The sequence below is a fragment of the Vanellus vanellus genome (assembly GCF_965231255.1).
Source record: "Vanellus vanellus genome assembly, chromosome: 22".
In the NCBI taxonomy this organism is placed as follows: domain Eukaryota; kingdom Metazoa; phylum Chordata; class Aves; order Charadriiformes; family Charadriidae; genus Vanellus; species Vanellus vanellus.
The window spans coordinates 7,284,546-7,295,514 of NC_138927.1; positions in this window are offsets into that span (position 1 = coordinate 7,284,546).

Genomic DNA, 10,969 nt, shown 5'->3' on the forward strand with positions numbered 1-10,969 from the left:
AAGACAACGAGCGATAAATTAGCAGATAAGATAACCCTCCTAATCTATATGCAGCGAAGCGCTCTAAATTAGCTGCTGTGTTTGTGGCGTGAGGGATAGGACTCGGAAAACAGCCACCTCGTACTCACAGGAGGTTGGAAACACAAACAAGATGATGAGAACTCTTAGAAAAGGATTAACAAACCAGAAGGCAGATTATACCGCATGACACACATGTGCTTGCAGGGTATTGCTCTACCTCGAACGGGCAACGCCGTGGAGAGAAGCCGCCAGGGAGACCGCAGGTGGGAACGGACTTCTGTGCGCGGAGGGATGAAGGGGTTCGAGCTGCACCGCTCATAAGGACACGAGCAGTATATGACAGAGGCGTGGAAAACAACGGTATAAAAGAATACAAACAGGGACCGATGACGCTAAAAGTAGAGGCAGGACGCCGAACGAAAGAGTCAGGAAGCGAGTTTAAATGAATGGAGAGCAGACAAGTGAAAAGCCGTGGCGTGTCATGGAAGCAGATGTGTAAATGGCAGTGGGAGAGGGGTGATTTCGGACGGCACGTTTGCAGTCTTCCCCACACACCCGTTGCTCGTCACAGCTCGAGACTGGGCAGAGGGATGTGGGTCTGGGTCATTACAGCACTCGTTATATTGAACCTTTCTCAGGGTTGTACCCATCGGTTTTCCCTGGAGGCTGCAGAATAGGCTGATGATAATAGAGAAATAATGAAACAGTCCCGAAAAGCAGCACAGGCTTCCAGAGGGAGCTCCCTTTTAGAAAAGAACGAAAGAAAATATTTTATGCACAAATATCATTTGTGGGGATGGCCCAGAGTCAGAAACTTGCATCTAAATACTCCCTTCAAAATCTCAGGGATGCATTTAAATTAGGAATTGGATTGGAAACGTCCCTTGGTATGAAGTTTGTGAAAGCAAAGACCTAAATGACGGGCTGTGCAGGTCTGGTTTTGCTCTGGACCTTCCCAAAGGAAGAGCCAGGGAAGAAGGAGGAGTCAGGGAGCGGAATGGAAATACTACAGACACATTAGAGGCTTGTTTACACTTCAAAGCTATTTTGGATAATGCAGGGTGTGAGCCGAAAGCACAAAAACTATTCCTATTTAAAGTTGTTCCAAAATAGGAGTGCCCTGTTCTGCATCAGCGTAATCCATGTTTAAAATAGATTATGATAAAGGAGAATAAGATGCTTTTGTGCTACAGTACAGGTTTCCCTACATGGACCCTACATGGAGTTATTTAGGGTAACTATCCTGAAATACCTCGATTTGTAGACATCCTCTGGTGCGCGGTATCAGAGAAGAGCAAACTACACTCGGACAGATGACGACGGTCTACGTGTGCACACTGTAATATAGAGATGTGAAATATCATTTCATACTGTAATCATATTATGAAAACCTGCGTTGGTTAGGGCACTCTTTGAATATCAAGGGATTCTTAGACGTAGCAGCGATGAGCAATACGAAGAATCAGGATATGCCTACAGTAATTACATGCCACGTCCGTCGGGTGGAAAAGTACCTCCCTCCTCATCTTCCTCCTTGGGTGACCGCGAGCCTGTGAATGTTTTATGAGGAACAGTCTGGTGCCTGAAAGACCCGGAGGCCACAGATGCTCAAGACCGACAATGGACGTGTCATGTAGGATCAACTTTCTAAAAGCATTGAGACTTCCCAAAATTTTGGGCACCTTCATTTCTGCAGGCCCGCAGAGGCGCCCGCGAAGGGCACGGCTTTCGGAGGCTGTACCAGGCCAATCACCGCCTCCAATGAGTTAGCGCTGGAGTTCCCCTCCCGGCCCTCTGTCAAACAACGCCATCCCCTGACGCGTTCTTTGCTTTTCCATCCTAAGGAGAAAGAAAAAGGCATTTTACACAATTCACGGCTCAACCCTGGTATAAATTCCCACAATGATTACAAATATTATCGTGGGAAAATACGCGGGATTGTGTCAAAGAGTAAAAATAGATTCAGACTCATGGTTTCTACGCCTGTTATAGAACACTCTGGAATTTCAATCCTAAAGGGGAATTGGAAAAAAAAAAATAAAATCTTTTTTGAATTAATTTTGAATGAATGACAAGTCCAGGGAAAGCACACGACAATCCTTGACAAGTGAGAAAGAAAAAAGGACATTAACAAACCCCCTTCATCCCCTAACAGCCGCCTACGCCAAGGGTAACCCGGGGTTAACACTGACGGTGACTCTCTACTGTATCTTTAAGGCAAAGCAGCAGAGGTGGCGTTGGCATTCTGCGTGGCTTTGGATAGACTAAATAATTACCTTTAAGCAGGCTACCTTAAAGCAACAGGGTAATAACAGCTCTCCCTACTAAAACAACGCAATAAACAGACTTTGCTGACCTGTAGTTAATGCATTCTTTCATATATGAGAGAGTTCATTAAATTCCAAACTTTACATAGAGACTCTGAGGAGCCACACCATTGGTGAGCAAAGGAAGTTTTTCCTGTTAGTGCAACTGAATGCAAAAACCAAAACCAAAAACATTTTCAAATCAGGCAGTAAAACAAATGTTACTTGCAAGGGTGGCAACCGGCTTGTTTCAGAGGGTATGGATTTAGCAGCTCAGACAGAGGGCACAGCCTCACGCGGGCACGGGGCTGTAGCCCGACTTCCCCGACAGACTTTGGGAGCGACAGCGTGAACGCAGTCATTACACCGAATCTGAACAGGCTGAGCCAGAAGGTATCATTTTGGTCTTCCTGCCTGACCTCCTTCATATTGCAAAGAATTCCCACTGCGGCCACCTGAGCATCGCTGCATTTGCAACAGGATACCATAAATAGCAATAATAGTTCCGGACATTGAACATACACCCAAGCTTTGACCCCGTAATCGCAGTGCTGAAGCATCCCAGTAACCTCCGAGGCAGGCAGCCAGCCAAAATGATGCCAGGGTTATTCTGGACGGCTCCTTTGTACGTTTTTATCCTGACACCTTCAGCTGCTTCTCATTTGACACTTTTTAGGCGAGAAAAGGCTGAAATTATACGCTGAAATTCAGAAGTATTTCCCATAAGGATAGTTTCATTTTAGTAGCAAAGGTTATAGACAAAGAAGATTTGTTAAATGGAGACAACCCGGCTTTTTTGGGGTGTGAAATGAGTTCAGAGACCGAGCCATTGCTCCAAGTCAAGAAGTTCTGCAGCAGGGCAGGATGGGTCTGGATGCTGCAGACTTCTCACCTGACGACGGCTCTGTCTGTGCAGAAGCGCCTCAGGTTCCCCTCGAGTTCTTCCACTGTACAGAGCCTTAAACTGGCTAAATAATCCCCAAGAGGCAGCGTTTTCTTGCTGTGACTGAATGACCTGCACTCAGCAAAACATGATAATCAGTCCACCATCCTCCTCTGTCCACACCCAAAATTTCATGTCCTCTAAATTTCCATTTATTTTCTCACAGAACGGATAAGTTTCAGCTAATTCTGCGATGGCATCTGGGATGTATTTATTCTCAAGTGCACACTTTAAGTAGTAAATCACGTTCTTTCCATAGGCCGCTCCAGGTCTTCCACAGTCAAACTTACACGGTGTTACAGACCTGATCAAAGTGGATCCACGGAGGTTTCCACTCGAGCTTCAGAACATCGGTGGCTGAAATACTGCCCGCTTTTATTCTGGAGGTCATGAGAGCTTCATCACACCTTGGAGACCTTATTGTTTCTGACAACTATGTGGAATTGCTAAACAGAGGACTTACCTGTGTTTCCTACGTAGATTGTGTCATCCAGGGGCGTTTCTTTTCCAACAGGTTTATTTCTCAACGTGCGGCAAATATTTTCAAAAAAGGAGCATTTCCCATGAAAGCATTTCATCCAACGCAACGCAATCGGCGTATCTGTCTCGGGCAGGTTACCTTCGCCTTCTAGTCGTACCGCTTTGTGCGCTCAGACACCAAAGCTTTGTACTGGGCCCTTTGCAAAGGCATCTTACCCCAACGTTCCTATTTCAGCAGACAAGATTACAAAGCAAATAGTTACCTACATCTTACGGAAAACAGATGCCGCACAGAGAGTGAAAGCGGTTTGCAGAGGGAGACATACGGATTTTGAGGAAAAGTTGGGATCCAAGCCCAGATAATTCAAGCCTGGCACCGTAAGTGCAAAACCCCCAAATTATTTTCAACATGCTGCTTCAGACAAAGATATAGACTATAAGTTTCTTATTTTATTTCCAATGATAAGAAATTATCTCCTTTAAGAACCCCTGTTCTCCTTTGCTGCCTGTTGGCTCATTGCAAAAACGAAGGCAGAGACGCGTTCAGAGGAGGAAGGCGATACGTCAAATGGTGCTGCAGGTGCTGCTGAGGAGGAGACGAGTGGAAAGGCCAGTTTGCTCAGTGCGGACAATGAAAACAGCCTTTCTACACCCTCTTTGTAATGTGCTGCTGCTTTGACTCTTAAATGGACCCTGGCACCACAGGGAATTGCTTCAGCCCGGGCCTCCCACTCCTGACCCATTTCCATTTCATTTCCTCTCCCCCAGCCCTGTCATGTGTCAGGAGCACATTATACCTTTTAGAGTTTCCTGCTAATTTGGGAGCCTCCAGGAGAAGCCAGTAATTACCATGCTAAATCAGAGTGGTCTTCTAGCGCAGATAACTCTGACTCTGCCCCGTTCAGGATCTCTCGGAGGAAGACAGGGTTTGGCACGCGTCTCTGGAGCCAAGACAGGAGAGAGCGCGTCCACAGCCCTGCGCGGGACGGGGAGCGCATCGCCACCTGCCGTGGCGCGGCCACGCGTGCACCCGGGGAAAAAAGCGGGTTTCAGGCAAATTGAGAAGCGTTCAGCTGTCGCCAAGAAAACGAGGAAGGGGAAAGAGGCAGGAATCCCGTCCGCCCTATGGAGCATCCTCCACAGCATTTGGAAGAAAGATGGACAGATTAGAGAATCTACACTACGGGTCTATCTGGTGAAGTCCAAAGACTGTGATGAACAGATAAAAATAAAGGAACTTTCCTGTTTTAAAGTATTCTTAAAAAAAAAATAAATTCATAGCGCCTTTGAATCTGCTGAGCTAAGGTGTAATTCAACCAGAAAAATGTTCAGAGGAAGAATAGCTCTGTTCAGTTTGGGGCAAAGATTTTTTTTTTTCTTTTCTATTAATGCCATGTGTTAATAAGCTTTTTCACAGCTTTTGAACATAAAGAACCTTTTGGTTTAGTTCTCCACAAATTTCGGAGCCAACGCGGAAACCAAAACCAAAACCGTATGGCTTTACAGCTCCTAAAAACATCAGCAGAGGTTAACCTCAAATCTTTAACCACCGTACGTAAACATCTGAGATGAAGGCAAGCTGACCTCTGGCAGTGTTCGCACAACCGGCCTTCCTGACGTTTCATCAAAGCACGGGCAATAAACACTAAGGTAAACACTAAAACACAGCCCCAGGAATATCAGATGTACCGGACTGAAGCCCCGAGTGTGACGACTTGGACAGGTTTCGCATGTGCATCGAGTGAATACTGTAAGAGAAATGAAATTAGAACCCAGTTTTAATTGTTTTCCTCTTGAAGGTGCCCACTCAGAGCTACGGGATTTTAAGGATGATTACAAAAAATGAAAAGAGAAACAGGCTTGAGCGTTATCAATTTAAATGAGAGAAAATAAGAAGTAAGTAAACCCTGGAGATCCTTTTCTATCCTGTACTTGGCCTTGCCCAGTAAAAGAAGTTTCAGAGACTCAAAAAACTGCTGTTCCAAAAAAGAAAACCACAAAATGATCCGGCAGCTTAGGAAATGTCTTACCAATTCCCAGATGTCAGACTCCGGTTATGTACTTTAAAGTTTCGATTCCCACATACTCCAACTGTAGACATCGTATCATACAGACAAGTGCATTTTCTGCTCAACCCGGGACCATAATGACATCTTTCAGCCATGGCCTCAGCACACTACATGTTTGTTGGGTATAAGCAAACGAGTGTGTTACAGTGTTCCACATTCCAAAACAGCCATTTCAGACTTTTCCTGATTTTTTTTTTTTTCTTAAGCAAATTTTTTTGTGCTGTGGGGTCACAGAAAGATCTTCGAAAATACCATCACAGGGTGCTGTAGCTTTTCCTGCTCTGTTGCTGATAAAATACTGTGAGCATCCTCACCTCAAGGACATAGTAGTAAATGTCAAGAACAATTTTGCAAGGGAGAATGGTATTATCTTAAAAAAATTAAAAAAATGTACTTTAGCTTTACCTCCTCTGCCCATTAATGCTTGGACTAACTAGTAGAGGATGGATTCCAGCTATGCTTTGATCGCTTTGGCAAGTCACTAGCTATCTTTGCCTTCACTTGTGAAAACAGGGATGATTACCTGTTTCACGGGACAACTGTCTGACACTTGTGACAAATAAAGTGTGCCTCTGCCAAGGGAAGAAACAATCTCGTACGTCCTACCTGTCGCTGCTGGACGAGGCACTAATGTGCTCTCCATCAGACCGAGTTTGTGACCATCAGACCATCTGCACAGAGATGAAGAGGCCAAACGAGTTTGTAAGGCGGCAGCGGTGTGCACGCAAGATCACTGCCCTCTGCTGAACGCAAGAGGCTCGTGAGATGCACAGGGTTTCCCCACAGACCCAAAGCCGCGGTCGCAGGGCGATGGCATCTCTTGCATTTCAACTGCAACGTTTAGCATGAGGAGATCAAGCAGCACTTAAGCCCACAGCCATTGTGGTGGTACTATCGCAGGACAGTCAACAATCCTAAAAATATTGACACAAAATATGATGGAGACTGCTCTGCCATCTTAAATTCAAGGAGATGCACTATTTTTATGTTTGTGCATAAACACTAGAAATATTTGATGACATCGAGGAAGCCACTACTAAGCAAAAGGTACTTTGCCCAAATCAAAATACACTTCGCCAAGTCACCATCTCAGACAAGTGGGTTATTAGGTCGGCACCAGTTTGTGCAGTTGCCTTAGAGTTAATTTATAGACCAAAATTTATACTGCATTTGCTGCCATTCAGATCTATCCACATTTTAGTTTCGCCTCTCTATAGCAGAATTTAATTTTTCACAAATCTTGCTGACCTTTAATGCTTTACTATATTACAGGGGGAAGAAGAACATACTGGCAGTTCCGAAACGCATCCTTCAAAACATCCTTTCCCCTCTCACCATTCTGCAACAGCAAAGGGTCTTCTCTATTCCTTCCACAGCTGTCTTGAGTTAGACTACATGAATAAGCTTATTGGATAACTACCTAATTGCACATTAGCACAGAAACAAAACGCTTAAACTGTCACTTTACATTTTCAAGACAACTAACTTATTTTTAACATAGTCCTCAGCAAGTCAGGAGTGCACAGAGGCTCAGACCAACACAGTCAAGAACACAGAAAAAAGAGAAGCTGCATGCTTTAATTCCACCATTTCCATTTTGCTTTTTAAAATCTGTTAAAACAACTTGTCTGTTTAGTTTGATCAGCGCTCGAATGAAAATTTCCTGCCCTTAATTACCGTTGATGGCAGACTGATAACAGCACATGGGAACTCTGTATAAGGTTAAACCTTTAAAGAAAAGGAATTAAAAATGGCTTGAAGGATGAGCTCCTTATGAGTAGGATAAATTTATTTTTCTTTACAGACACAGTGAGCACAGTGCTTCACAGGTAGCGCGGTTAGAGGGTTTCCCTCCCTTAGACCCCAGGCTATGTTATGCAAAAGGAATATTCTGTCCCTGCTTCAGACTGGAAAATGGAATCAACCAAATCTTAAGCACTATGAACGTAATCCATGATGTCAGCCCCGGCATCGGCTAATACTTCTCGTAGGAACCTACTGTCAAAACCAGAGACACGAGCAGAGGAAAACGCCTCCGTGGGAGAGCTTAGCCTGACCCTTCCCCTCTGCTCCTACATCTTTACTCTGAAAAGCGACAGCTCCAGTTTGTCGCCATTTCTGCCACTGACTGTTTCATCATTTCACCCTGAACTCAAAGACTGCCAGGAAAACCGCATAAGGTTGCTCCAAACATGCTTTATTTCTGTATCTTTGGTTATTCTGTCGCTGTGCTCTCTCTGCATTGGCTCACTGACTTCTCCAACCGCACCTGCTGAGGGCCCTCAGCTTCAGGCAGCAAAAGCCGCCCCTGCCCACGGCACTGCCCGGGGCTGCAGCCCCTCCTGGCTTCGTGGATTCCACGGACTGGAGAAATCTTGGGGAAAGGCGTCAGTGAAGCAGCTTGGGGCACTCTCCCCACCAGCAGGGTGGGGGTGGGGGGGTGGGGAGTAGTTTCTACCTTTCATCCATTTCAATTTTTAATTGCATGTCTGTGCTTGGCTGTCGCTCGCCATCGCACGCAGGGAGAATCTTCATCACTCCAGATGACTCCAAGCCCTGTAGTCACTTTTAAGGCAGCAGAACTGTCCTGGTGACGTTGCGAACTTGTGGTAAGTACACTCAGGCCAGCCAGCTGCCCCAGCACTGACGATCCCCCTGTGCCAATGTTTCTGGTACGCATGAAGGTCTACAGATGCGGATTTTCTTCCGTGAAAAGGTGTAATTAAACACCAAGACCTACAAGCACTGCGCCTACACTTGCATACTTTCAGCACAGCGCTCCCCACGCAACGTGGCCGCAGGCAGAGGCTCTGCTCCCGTGTAAACCAATCTTCGGGCGCACGCCAAGCGCTCGAAGAGATGAGCTGGTGCAGTGATCTGTTACAGGCACAGGGCTCAGGAAGAGACCGTCTTCAAACAGGAAACCTAGCACCAGAAAAAGTGCCTTGTTAACTCTTTAGGCCCTGAGGCTTTGGTGGTAAAACATATGGTCAGAATTATCAGGCAAAGCAAAGCCGAACTGCTCACTGTGGCTGCAGCGCCCTAGGAACACACTGCCTTGGTTTACAACATTCATTTTTTTATGATACGAAGAACAAAAAAAACCCCAAAACTTATTAGCAGAAAGCAGTACTTTCTTGCAGTGCTCAATTCTTTCAGAGATTGCTTATGACAGCGAGGCCTGTCATGATAAATACAGATGCTTTTCAAATGGAAAGGTGAATTCTTTCCAAAAGGGAGTCCTGGATTCTAGGCAAAATATGGTTTTCAAAAGCTTAAGGGCTAAACTTGAAGCAAGTCAGAAGTTTTTTTTCCTCCTTAAGTAATGCAAATGGGAAACTTTAAATACAGATTTTTTTTTAAACTGATTCCATATATTACCGTCAAAAATTAAAATTTGAATGTTTCCAAATTTACAGATCAGCACTGTAGACCTTTTAAAACAAGCCAAAGTTACACAGCAAAAGTATTACACCTTTCCTTAAAAAGTGTAAATTCTTGGAAAGTCCTCAAAAGAATCTACTTCATTAGAGACCAGAGCCCAATCTCATCGTAGGCCAATTCTTTTGTTCTTCTGCTTTGCACTAAAGGTCTGTGTTTATTCATTCCTAGAGGTTGCTGCTCTGTTGGCTCCTGATGCAACCCCGTGTATCTCTCACTCAATGGGGGATTCAGACCCCGTCCCTGCCCTCGGGCAAAACATATGTTCCACTCCAACCCGAATCCAACCAGGGTGTTTGCAAGGGAATAATTGTTTTATGTTTATTAATCACCTGCATGCAAATAGGCGCCAATAAAAACTCCAGGCACATTCTCTGCCAGACTCACATGATCCAATAGCACCACACCCCAGTTTTGGGATCTGAAATAACGAATTCCTACAACAAGGAGCCATTACTACTTTGATATGCAGTGGCAAAAATATCACATCAGCTCAGCCACTCTGCAATGACGACTTTGAAAAGAGAGACAAGAAACCTGCAAAAACATTCAACATCAGTGGTAAAGTAAATTAGAGATGCTGCATATTAAGCTAAACAAATACATTAATGCAACATGAAGGGGTGCGATTTCAGTCGCAGAACTACAACACTCACGCTCTACTCACATTAAATGTGACCTGCCAAGAGAAAATAACCTGTCTGGAGCTTCCTTTCTTACAGTGTAAAAAAGTTTGAAAAGGTTTTTAAAAGAAAAAGTAAATCTTAGCAAAATGTTTCAGAGAGTTATATGCCATTGGCCTTAAATAAAAGCCACTGCAGCCGTGATTACAGCAAAACCAGCTGATAACTAAGCTCATTCTGGAAAATATTAAACTACAAAGCCTGATGGGACTTCAGTTGAAAAAATAGATTTAAGTAAGAGCAGTGTTAAGAGGCACCGGAGCTGCAAATTTCTTCTGTGACATTAAGCAAGTCTCAGTCTCTAATCCAGTTCCCACACGTTCAATAAGATGGGAAAACTTGGGTCTTTAATACTCACAACTTTTTGGGGAAGAGACTAACACTCTCAAACACACTACTGAGGGAAGACCAAAAAAGCTTCGACAAATAAAGACAGTCAGTTAGGTCTGTCACTTACCTTTCCCAACCGAGAACTTCGGTGTTACATCGCACACGTAATACAGTCGGCACACAGTCTTGTACACATCCCTCCTTCTCTTCCCAAGATTCTGTTCCCAAGCTTATTCAAACATAAAATAAGCACCCAAAGAAAGCATTGTAAATGGTTAACTCGTTCAATGCAAATTCAAGTAGGGAAGCGGTCTCAATGAAAATTATTCTCCCAAGAATCACGTCTGGGCAGAATGCAAGTATCAGCCACATGATAATTATCTGAGGCTGTTCTGTGAATGGAGTTTTTATACGGAGGCAGCAGCAGCAGCCTAGACAGACCAGTGATCATCCTCACGGAAACAAAGCTCTAGCTAGCTGAGAGCATTTCAAAGATTTATGAAAAGTGCTGCAGTTTTACTTGTCATTGAACTTCATGTTGTCCTAAATATACAGGGACATCAATTAGAAAAATCACACAATTGATACATCAGTTTGTATTTAAAATACTTAACGTAGTTACAAGCCTACTGCGCTAGCAGAATATTCCTTCCCAGGAACAGAACCGTGGCCAGGTGAGTTAAAAATGGCACTAGC